Raw genomic sequence first — 11,327 nt, forward strand, 5'->3', positions numbered from 1 at the left:
GTCAAAGAAACCTGGGCTTCCATACTACCTCAGCAGTGCCACAAACTGATCACCTCCATGCCACGCCGAATTGAGGCAGTAATTAAAGCAAAAGGAGCCCCTACCAAGTATTGAGTACATATACAGTAAATGAACATACTTTCCAGAAGGCCAACAATTCACTAAAAATGTTTTTTTTTATTGGTCTTATGATGTATTCTAATTTTTTGAGATAGTGAATTGGTGGGTTTTTGTTAAATGTGAGCCAAAATCATCACAATTAAAAGAACCAAAGACTTAAACTACTTCAGTCTGTGTGCATTGAATTTATTTAATACACCAGTTTCACAATTTGAGTTGAATTACTGAAATAAATGAACTTTTCCACGACATTCTAATTTATTGAGATGCACCTGTATGTGCAGTGTTTTCTGCTCATATCAGCATGGATTTCTTGTGAACCAGCCATAATATGATTAAAACTTTGCAAAGGAACTGTTATTGAAGGATGGTGCAGTTAAAAACACTATTGGACCTGACCGCAAAACCGTGAGTAAACAGTTTCATTCATGAATATTTCATATGTCATAACTGTTTGACAGTTAATGGGGCTGCTGTGCTTGAGTGAATAGTTTAATATATTCAGATGCAGTGTGTTGGATGTGCATTATGTGTTACCCCTGTGTTTTATACACAGTAAAACTGCCAGTGTTAAATCAACTCTGTGAGAGTTAATTTCAACACTATCCCAGTGTTTATATAATTCTCTTAGTAGTGTTAAAGGTTTTACTCTACCTTAGTGCTGATCATTTCACTCTGGTAGTGTTTAAGAATTAACTCTAAATTAGTGTAATTAACTCTTAATAAGTGTTCAAACAGCAATATTTAGAGTTAATAATCCAGCACTAATAGAAAGTGAATTTATTACTCTTTAGAGTGTTAGTTTAACACTGAATATAGTACTTAATACCATTTACCTTCCTACCCCCTCTCCACTAGGTTTTTTAAAGAAATCAATAAAATGATCCAAAATATTGTCCACTTCTGTTTTATCTGACATGAATAATTTGTCAAAAATGTGATTTCAAATGCAGAGCATTGTTCATCACCTGTGAACCTTAACATTTTAATAAAATGACTGAATACATCATAAGACCATAACTGTTTTTTTTTTTTTTTTTGTCTTGTCAGAAAAATAGTGAATAAAATCTTTCTCTGAATACATCTATACTCTGAATAAACAAATTCTCAAAATTTCAGGCTGAACAGTCTTTCCAAAACAAATACTGTACATATCTGACACAAGATATCATATCTGAAATTTGGGTTAGGATAAAATGCATGCTAAAACCTTAAATGAGAAATTAGTGACTGACTAGTTATAAAAGATGCTTGGCATTTAAAACATAACATCCTAGGCTGTTTTGCTTATATGGGGCTAATTCAGTAATTTTGCTCTCAGCTCCCTAACTTTCGGAGAATCTTTGGTTTTCCCAACATCAGCCATGTAAATTGTTGTCTGAATGAAAGTGTAAAAGTGAAGGAGTGCATCATCATACACTACATTAAAAACAAAGTGGGCTTTAAATAGTTCATCGAATGCAATGAGGGAACCATCCGACTGACAGGGGATGAGATTCTTATCAAGAGCTATGTAGAAGTGCTCAATCTGGTTGCGGTTCCTAAGAGGTACGGTTGTCTTCCATCTTGTTGCTGGAGATGTTGTTCGAGGCTGGTACAATGCTACAAAGAGACACAGAACAACAACAAAAAAACATATTACTATTTCATTCTACAATATGCATTTACATAATAATGAAACGAAAATTAGGAAGAGTAAATTCAGTAGAGAAGTACATAGCAACAAATTTAGACTTAGGAAACAGGGTCTCATGTTACCTTATGATACACCACAAGCCTGTTCACTGCATCTGACGCGCAAATTTTTGAAGCCTTCTTCCCTCCAGGTGATGGTTGAATGAGATGGAGCAGCAAAAGCAGTGTCGCTGTCCCAGTCTAAAATGCAGATATAATTATCAAGGAATATATCCAAATAACTTTGTGAAGGCATCATCTCTGCTTTGAGGCTATCAATTCAAAGGAATGGGCAAATAAATAAAGGAAGTTGAGCAAATCACTTATGACTCATCTACATTACGCACATTTCATGAAATTCCTGCCAAGCTGGCCATATGTACCCTACAGAAATCTGCTTTCTGGAAACTTAATAACATCTTACCTGAACAATGCTCACTGTCTCTCTTGTTTTTTGCTGACAGAAGAAGAGAGCGCAAAACAGCAGTTGAAGTAAGGCCCATGGCTTCTTCTATGATTTTTGCTTTGAAAGCTGTATCCCACCTTTCAAGCAACTTGGATGATATCTCAGTATTAAAGAGTAGTGTGAAGTCTTTATTCACCTATAAAATATCATAAATAAGAATATAAGAATCAGGCATGTGATCAGCTAAGGACCAAAAAAAGAAAAACCTGACCACCTCCAGGTTTGTTATGCTTGTGTGTGTAGGGCTTTGTAGAATATATTGCCCATTACTCTTTGAATAAGCTACCTCCTAACTTACCAGTCCCTTGGTGTTAAGAAACCGAGGAAAGGTCTTCGGAATGTCAGTTGTCCTGTTTGGATTGTGGACAAGCCTATGCCTATATGGAAAAGTCTCCCTCATTTTGAGTAAGACCTGTGCTTCGTCTGTGGGATGGGTAAGAAAGGCAATGACCTCTCTTAAAGAATCCTCATCCTGCTGCTCTGAGCTGGAACATCTATTCAACGAAGGTCCACTCAAGTCAGTATCACTTCTCTTGGAAAAGCTAGGATTATTTCCCTTATTGGTGTTCCTCTGCACAGTCTTCAATCGCCATGCAATATATCAAATCCCACTGTCTGCATCATAAAAATGTTCCTATGGCATTTGGAAGAGCATTATAAGGTTCATTATTCACAGTGACAATCTAGACAAAGCTATAATAGCATACCATATACAAGCTAAGGATACTCACACAGCCTTTTTTTGAAAACGGATCCCTCAGTGATGGGAAAAGAGTCACAACACCTGAGCATACTGCTCTCGCTGCTTCCTTGTGGGAATCCTCCTTGAACAGCAAAGACATAGACCATACATAAGCACAAACACAATACTCACATGTACAACACATGACAGCAGGTGTGTAACTGAAGACTTTGGAAAATCTTAATTAGTGAGAGCAAACTTTCTGCAAAATGAAAAATGGTTTTACCCATGCATTTCTACCACATGTCCAACCAAAATGTTGACTAGGACTCGTCTCATTTCACTTGAAAGTGTATTTTTGGAACTGTATTCAGCAAGGACAGCATCTCCTCGACTTTTTGTTAAAGTCATGCACACGCAACAGTTCTGCCATTTACACACACAAAAATATGTATACAAATGAACAAGCATAGAAAAAAAGTAATTCAAATTTTCATTCATTTAAATGTACAAGTAATCTCTTTTGCCTCAGCTGCTGAGTCATCTGACGTCTTGGATTTCTTGGAAGTTCGCATGATAAATCACTTAGTGACAAACTGTCAATGCAGGAGCTGCTTGTTGCATCTGATGACAAATATTCTGAAATAAAAAATTACAGATTTTTTATTACAACAGAACACACATTTGTGTGACGCAACAGGAAGGCAATATCATACTGTCCCTTCATTTTGTCCTCTAGCTGTGAGCAACATATCAGGTCTCGCATTGAGCACATCTTGTCCTCCTCGATCTCAGTTTCAGTGTCATCATAAATGCGTAGATTTGTCCTAGGTGGTAGGCCAAACCTACTCTGGACTAAACATGGACAGCATTTTGTATATGTAAGAGAAGCAACAAACAAACAAATAAATAAAGTGAAATATCACCTTCTCTAATAAAGTCAGCAAAAGTGAATCCGTCCTGAAGTTTTATACATTTTCTGGAGCCCTGATATGTAACTTTGATGAGCAGTATGTTTCAAAAATGTACAGTTGTGTTTGTATGCCTTTGGACACTGTTAATTAGGCCTGCCACAGTATATGGTAGGGACCATACCGTGAAATGTTATACCGGTTTAAAGAGGTAAACATTATGAATTAAACTTACTTGACAAAAAACGTTCCTATATCAATATCCTAATGAATAGAATAGTCTTAAATTATGTATAGTAGCCTAAAGGGCATCTTGCATGGTACGCAAAAAGCTTTTCTTGCGATCTTGCTGCCTCTCATGTGTTCAGGTACTTTTTATACATGAGAGTTGCCGTGGTAACGAACAACAATACATGCTTGTAATAGTGCAGATACACAAACCCCAACCTGAAGCCACCATTTTGAATGTGGTTAATATGATGAAGATTGGCAGGATAGCTACCGCTTTTGAGTGTTGTTTTGTTTTTTTCTGTAAATACGTCGGACAACACTCAGAATTACTCGCTAATGTTTTTATTAATTGGGTAAATGATGGTTAATTTATGATTAACCTCGTCACAATTTCAAGAACCCCAATTAATCCCCATTTGGAAAAGTCTGCATTATGAACGTATAAAGTCACTATTCTCATCATAAACCTTATAACAGTTTTCAAAATCATAAAAAATCAAAATCAAAAATCAAAGTTACACTCAAAATACATTGTTAAAGCATTAAAATTGCACCCTCATGAGCTGGCAGCTATCTAACTGATTTTGATTAATTGATTAATGGTAGTTCGGTTAGCTAACTGCCAGCAAACTGCCAATATTAAATGATATTACAAACTAGTATATTCTATTCTCATTATATATTCATCACCACCAAAATATTCTTCCAACTAGTTGACTTACCTCCATAACTCCAGTTTAACACTGACTTTCCCGCTGCTTTGAAATGATTGGGGCAGGCGCGAAACAAATTTAAATCTCTGCAAACGTTTGTAATTGGAATACCAGAAAACATCACCCTCTTCTGGAAGGTTCTGACACTGTAAGTGTTGAAAATGTATAAATGAACACTACAGTTAACACCAGACAACTCTAGAGTAAGGAACACTGTAAATTCAACACTGGTGGTTTTGCTGTGTAATATTGTGGAGCTTGTTCAATCTCTTCCGATTGAGTTTCAAATATGGCTGAATTTGAGGGTCTGCACAATGTTAGCCAAACAGAACAGAGGTCGTTTACGTTGAAGTTTTAAGGAGGTGTTTATGCCAAAACCAAGCATTTCAGTCAGAGGGCCAGAGGCAGGGTGGAAAATGATCATATATTATGAAACGATGACTGTTTTGGTGCAACAAAAAAAACTTTACTTACATTATCAGTGGACCTCAGGGAAGATAATAAAGCTATTTTTAAAAAAGAGAGAATTGTATTACCTTTTAAGGGAACATTTGGGTTTGGAATGACATGAGGGTGGGTTAATAATGATTATATAATGATTAGTGCAAATTTTTATTTTTGAGTGAAGTCTTCCTTTAAAATGAAATGTGCAGTCACAGGTGGCTTTGAATGTGACACAACGGGTCAGAATTTAGAGAATTTTACAGAGTTGGAACTAAGTTGATTGGTTCGCATGTGATATTACTTGAGGAATCAACAGGTGGAAAAGTTGTCTGACATTATTCATCTCCTTAAGAACAGCACCATTTGAACGCCCCGTGCATCTGGGATCCTTTGAGTCGGGGTGATTTACACAAGACTAATATAGATTTATACAACCAAACACAGCTGTGTTATACCTACACCTCTGAGATAAGCTCCATCCTGTGGAGCAGAACCAGACAGCAGTGTAGCGATCTGTATTGAAACAGGCCCCAGACAGACGGTAGGGTTAAGACTCCCTCCAAAAGGTTATCATCCTTTTTCTTTCGAACCACCCCTATAATTTGGGGGAAACAGGCATTCGTATCTCTCTGTGTACACAGATGTCATAAAAGAAATTCCTATGTGTCTTGCTGTCTGGTTTGTGCACTAGGTATAATCAACAGTAGCCGAGGGGAGCTTAAGAGTGTCAAATCTAATCCATTCCTGAATTCTGAATATTCTTACCTATGTTTGTGCTCTTATCATAAGTCTATAAATTCAATTGTCACAGTGAATTCTAATATTCTTGGATCAGTCTCTGTTGTTTGTCTTTTTAGCTCTGCAACAATCCCAGATGGTCTGGTAAGGCTACAGCTTCAGTACAATGTTTAGTCTCCACTGCTTTGTTATTTTTATGCACCTATGATAAATGGTTTGTGACCTATGAAAACCTTTTATGACATGCAAACAATAGTTTATCACACATTCAGTAGTCACATTCAACCTACTGTTTAATATAAGCCTATTTCTCTTCCCATAAAAATGTTTTTTGAAAACACATTATAATGGTTTTCATGGGAAGCTGCAAAAATAGGTCAGAGCGCTATACAGAGTTGTGAATCTTTTATATCAATGTTATTCTATAGCTGCTTTAAATCGTGTAATTTTTTTGTCAACCAGGAAAAAAATAAAAAAGTCTGTGTATGTCGATTACACAGCTGAATCACATTTCTGTGAAAACCTCAAAAGCGGAAAGCTTCTCAAGTCAACCGTAAACTGAGATTAAATTCTTTGAACTGCGGTCCATGTGTGGTGGTGACGTCGAATACCTCAACAGCATTGTAAGAAACAACTTGACTTTGTTTATTCTGCTACCATGAAGTTGCTGCAGGTGGTATGTAGGGTACAATGGGCTAAAGGCACATCTTAAGGAAAATGTGCTCTTGTTTTCTATTCACAAATTGTATCAAGATTGAATAAAATACATTTCTGTTTAGAGAATATTGATGGACCAACATATTTTGTGTGAAAAGAAATAATAAAGCAAGGTTGTTCTGATTTAAAGGTGGCTAGGGAGCCTTTTACCCCACACTTGGGGTAAAAGTCCCACACACTAGGGGTAAAAGGCCCCCATGGGGTTAAAGTGATAATATTATAAGGACAATTATAGGGCAACATTTTTCAAATTAGGCAAATACTTTCGAGACAGCAAGATGCTTTTTTGAGTAACTAAGATAATACTTATTCAAAATAACCACTTCAGAAAAGGGTGCACGATTTTCTGTTTATTTCAATTAGATTTGGCATTTCATAACATCTCAAGTATTCTATAAATAAATGTATCTCCATTATTTTGGATCAGTCAATGTGAGCCCACACTGAACATTTTTCATAACAAATCTTTTTGCCCCACTTAAGAAAAACAATGTGTTTTATTGGGGACCATTAGTCACTGCAACAGGGGGGCTTTTTACCCCAAATACCATCCATCCTTACATTTATTTAAAATCTTTTGATTTAATCAACTTGAACAAAAACAGCAAATTATAACTTAAACTTTTTGTCTAAAAATAAATGCGATTTTTTTAGGGATTCTCATTAGCTTCATAAATTTGGAACATTAATAAAATAAAATAAAAATATTAAATGTTAAGATCAAATAACCTAAAATCAACCTTTAGACATTGCACGCATGACTGGAAAGTGCTGTGGCAGTTGTTGTTGCTATTTAGTGTTTTGGGGAAAAAAATAGACAAAAAAGTGTCTTTTACCCCGGGGGTCATTTATCCCCATTGTACCCTACCTGGAATAATATAGTGTATGACAGGGCTAAAGGCCTACAGGGGTAAAATACATTTTTGTTTTGTTTTCCCGCCAAACAATGGAGCAACGAAATACAACCCAGAACTTTCCTCACTGTACCCTAAAAACAAATAGCGAAATATTATTTTATACATTTATTTCTGTGATTATGTTTTGTATAGCTATTTGTTTTATTTCCGGTTGATAACTTTATGTTATTCATGCAAGTGAGCATAAATAGGCTAATTACGAATCTAAAGATTGGTTCATAAATATTAATAAAGTTACGTGACGTTCGCCTAGATTACCTCACTGATTTGCTTAGTGTGCGCTAATCAGCAAACAACGTGACAACGACCTCATTAATATTCATGAGCGGAACATTAGTTTTTCCGCGCTGACCGCTTGAGGGAGCAAAACACCACACAAAAAGATACAAAAAGCCAATCTGCAGATCTTCACCACCTGCTAGATTAAAGGATGATTAGAGAACCAGTCGAACAAGTTGTGCAGTAATTCTGTACGTTTATAGCAAGGCCACATACAGCGTATGTTTCCCCACATAATGACGGTGATCCTACAGTATTTTATTGTAATTACAGCCCTTAGGTACATCTTTTTTTTAAAAAAATAAGTATTATATTTTAAAAGTTTGGAAACACGTACTCATTCTTTATTATACTGTTCACCACATGTTATTTACAAAAGGCCTTATATTAAAGCAATCAAAACAATCTTATATTTTAGCTTCTACAAAGTAGCCACTCTTTGTCTAGATAACAGCTGTGCATACTCTGGGAAACCTCAACTTCATGAGGTTCACAACTTATAAAATAATAATAAAAGATTACAGTATAGGCACAAATGATATTTGTCTACAGAAATGATATGTTGCATTTAAGTATAAACTTTTGGTTCAGAGTTTGATAATGAGAGACATGAGATCAAGTGTGTCCAAAATTTTGACTGGTATTGTTTGTGTGTGTGTGTGTGTTCATCCTGAAACAGTATACTTACACTGATCAGCCGCAGCAAGTGAACAGTCAGTTCTTGAATTTCATGTGTTGGAAGCAGGAAAAATGGGCAAGCGTAAGGATTTGAGTGACTTTGACAAGGGCCAAATGGTGATGGCTAGACAACTGGGTCAGAGCATCTCCAAAACGGCAGGTCTTGTGGGGTGTTCCTGGTATGCAGTGGTTAGTAACTACCAAAAGTGGTCCAAGGAAGGACAATCGGTGAACTGGTGACAGGGTCATGGGCGCCCAAGGCTCAATGATGCGTGTGGAGAGCGAAGGCTAGCCCGTCTGGTCCGATCCCACAGAAGAGCTCCTATAGCACAAACTGCTGAAAAACGTAATGCTGGCCATGATAGAAAGGTGTCAGAATACACAGTGCATCGTATGGGGCTGCATAGCAGTGCCCATGCTGACCCCTGTCCACCACCGAAAGCGCCTACAAGGGGCACGTGAGCGTCAGAACTGGACCATGGAGCCATGGAAATGGCCTGGTCTGGTGAATCACGTTATCTTTTAGATCATTTGGACATCCGGGTGCATGTGCATCGTTTAACTGGGGAAGAGATGGCAGCAGGATGCATCATGGGAAGAAGGCAGGCCAGCGGAGGCAGTGTGATGCTCTAGGCAATGTTCTGCTGGGAAACCTTGGGTTCTGGCACTCATGAGGATGTTATTTTGACACGTACCACCTACCTAAACATTGTTGCAGACCAGGTACACCCCTTCATGGCAACGGTATTCCCTGATGGTAGTGGCCTCTTTCAGCAGGATAATGTGTCCTGCCACACTGCACACATTGTTCGGGAATGGTTTGAGGAACATGATGAAGAATTCAAGGTGTTGACTTGGTCTCCAAATTCCCCAGATCTCAATCCGATTGAGCATCTACAGGATGTGCTGGAGCAACAAGTCTGATCCATGGAGGACCCACCTTGCATCTTACAGGACTTAAAGGATCTGCTGCAAATGTCATTGGTGCCAGATACCACAGGACACCTTCAGAGGTCTTGTGGAGTCCATGACTCGACGGGTCAGAGCTGTTTTAGCAGCACAGGGGGGGCCTACACGATATTAGGCAGGTGGTTTTAATGTTGTGGCTGATCAGTGTATACTTAGCATTTCCAAATATTTACCTTGTGCATGATGAATTTCCACCTAATTGTATTGATGTTTGCTTTATATGTGAAACGAGAGATCAGGCTGCATATGGGGTTGGTTCACATCGAACGCGTCCGGGAAGAAAAGCTAGACGCAGCGCCAAGAACGCAGGTGTCTCGAGAGATGCGATTTTAAAAGTTGACCCTATTTTTAACTTCACAAGGCTGAAAAAAAAAAAACGAGATGTGGCACAACCAAACAGAACGCAGGTGTCTCGAGATGCGTTTTTACAGTTGACCTGACACGACGTCTAAAATACGCTGTGCTCCTTAGCGAGATGCTGAAAAAGCAGCGCGAGATGCGGCGCAACGAAAATAACGGAACTCTGGAGTTTCGAGACACTTTAAGAGTTAAAGTTTGTTTTTGCCTGTCATATCTGGAAAATGTGGTGCTCCTAAGCGAGACGCTGAAAAAACAGCAAGACGTGGAACAACGACAACAGAACGCAGATGTCTTGAAGCGCGTTTATAACTATTGAAGTTATTTTTTTTTTACCTGACACGACATCTAAAAGAAACGGTGATCCTGCATGATATGCTGAAAAGGAGCGCGAGACACGGCGCACGGAATATAAAAGAACACAGGTGTCTCGAGACGCGTTTTTAACCGTTGAATATCTTTTTTTTTTTTTTTTTTTTTTTTTACCTGACACAACGTCTAAAAAATGCGCCGTTCCTGAGTGAGACGTAAAAAAAAAAAAAAAAAAAAAACAGAGAGACGCGACATAACGAATATGACAGAATGCAGGTGTCTCGAGATGTGTTTTAACAGTTAAAATTTGTATTTTACCTGACACGACGTCTAAAAACCGCAGCGCTCCTGTGCGAGATGCTAAAAAATGAAATGCGAGATGAACGCAGTAGTCTCGAGACGTGTTTTAACCGATGAAGTTCTTTTTTTTTTTTTTTCTCCTGACACGACATCTAAATAACACAGCGCTCCTGACAAGACATGGCGCAAGAAATATAAGGGGCCGTTTACACAACAACGTTTTCAACTAAAAACAGAAAACGTTTTATGCATTTTGGATGTTCGTTTACATGACAACGGCGTTTTGGGGCCTGAAAACGCAAACTTTTGAAAACGGGTTTCAAAGTGCAAGTTTTTGAAAACTATGCCGTTATCGTCTCCGTGTAAACATACAAAAATGCGAATTTGTGAAAACGATGACGTCATGCGCACGCTTATTACGTGTTCAGTCTATAGGCATGCGCACAAGTACTTCAAAACAACGCCCGAGACATTCAAAACTACAGTGGCGGACTACAGGACTGTGCTTGTGCTGCTCAAGATTTTAAGTTTATTGACGCTTCTCCAGCAAAGTAATTGTAGTAATAAAGCAACCTCATCATCCGTCCAGACAAAATTGCTCACTACTTTCGCCATCTCCATTGTTTGTATTCACCGCTCTGTGGAATAATGCTTATGTGCGCAGGCGCATAGTGTTTCTTTACAAAGTGACATCGCCAACTACTGGCCTGGCATGCATAATACAAAGTTTTTAGTCGTTTTCACAGATCCCGGGAATCGTTTTGACAACGTTGTCGTCTGTACGCCAAACTTTTCAAAAACGCAAAGGCAAAACTTTTC

The 11,327-nt window shown here is 38.1% G+C and overlaps 1 pseudogene; it reads right to left on the bottom strand.

Annotated features, from left to right (window-relative positions):
• Positions 1–1,417: 1,417 nt before the first annotated feature.
• On the bottom strand, positions 1,418–3,281 carry LOC127447605 (uncharacterized; annotated as a pseudogene).
• Between the last annotated feature and the right edge of the window lie 8,046 nt (positions 3,282–11,327).

This window comes from Myxocyprinus asiaticus, chromosome 10 (assembly GCF_019703515.2).
Source record: "Myxocyprinus asiaticus isolate MX2 ecotype Aquarium Trade chromosome 10, UBuf_Myxa_2, whole genome shotgun sequence".
Lineage (NCBI taxonomy): Eukaryota > Metazoa > Chordata > Actinopteri > Cypriniformes > Catostomidae > Myxocyprinus > Myxocyprinus asiaticus.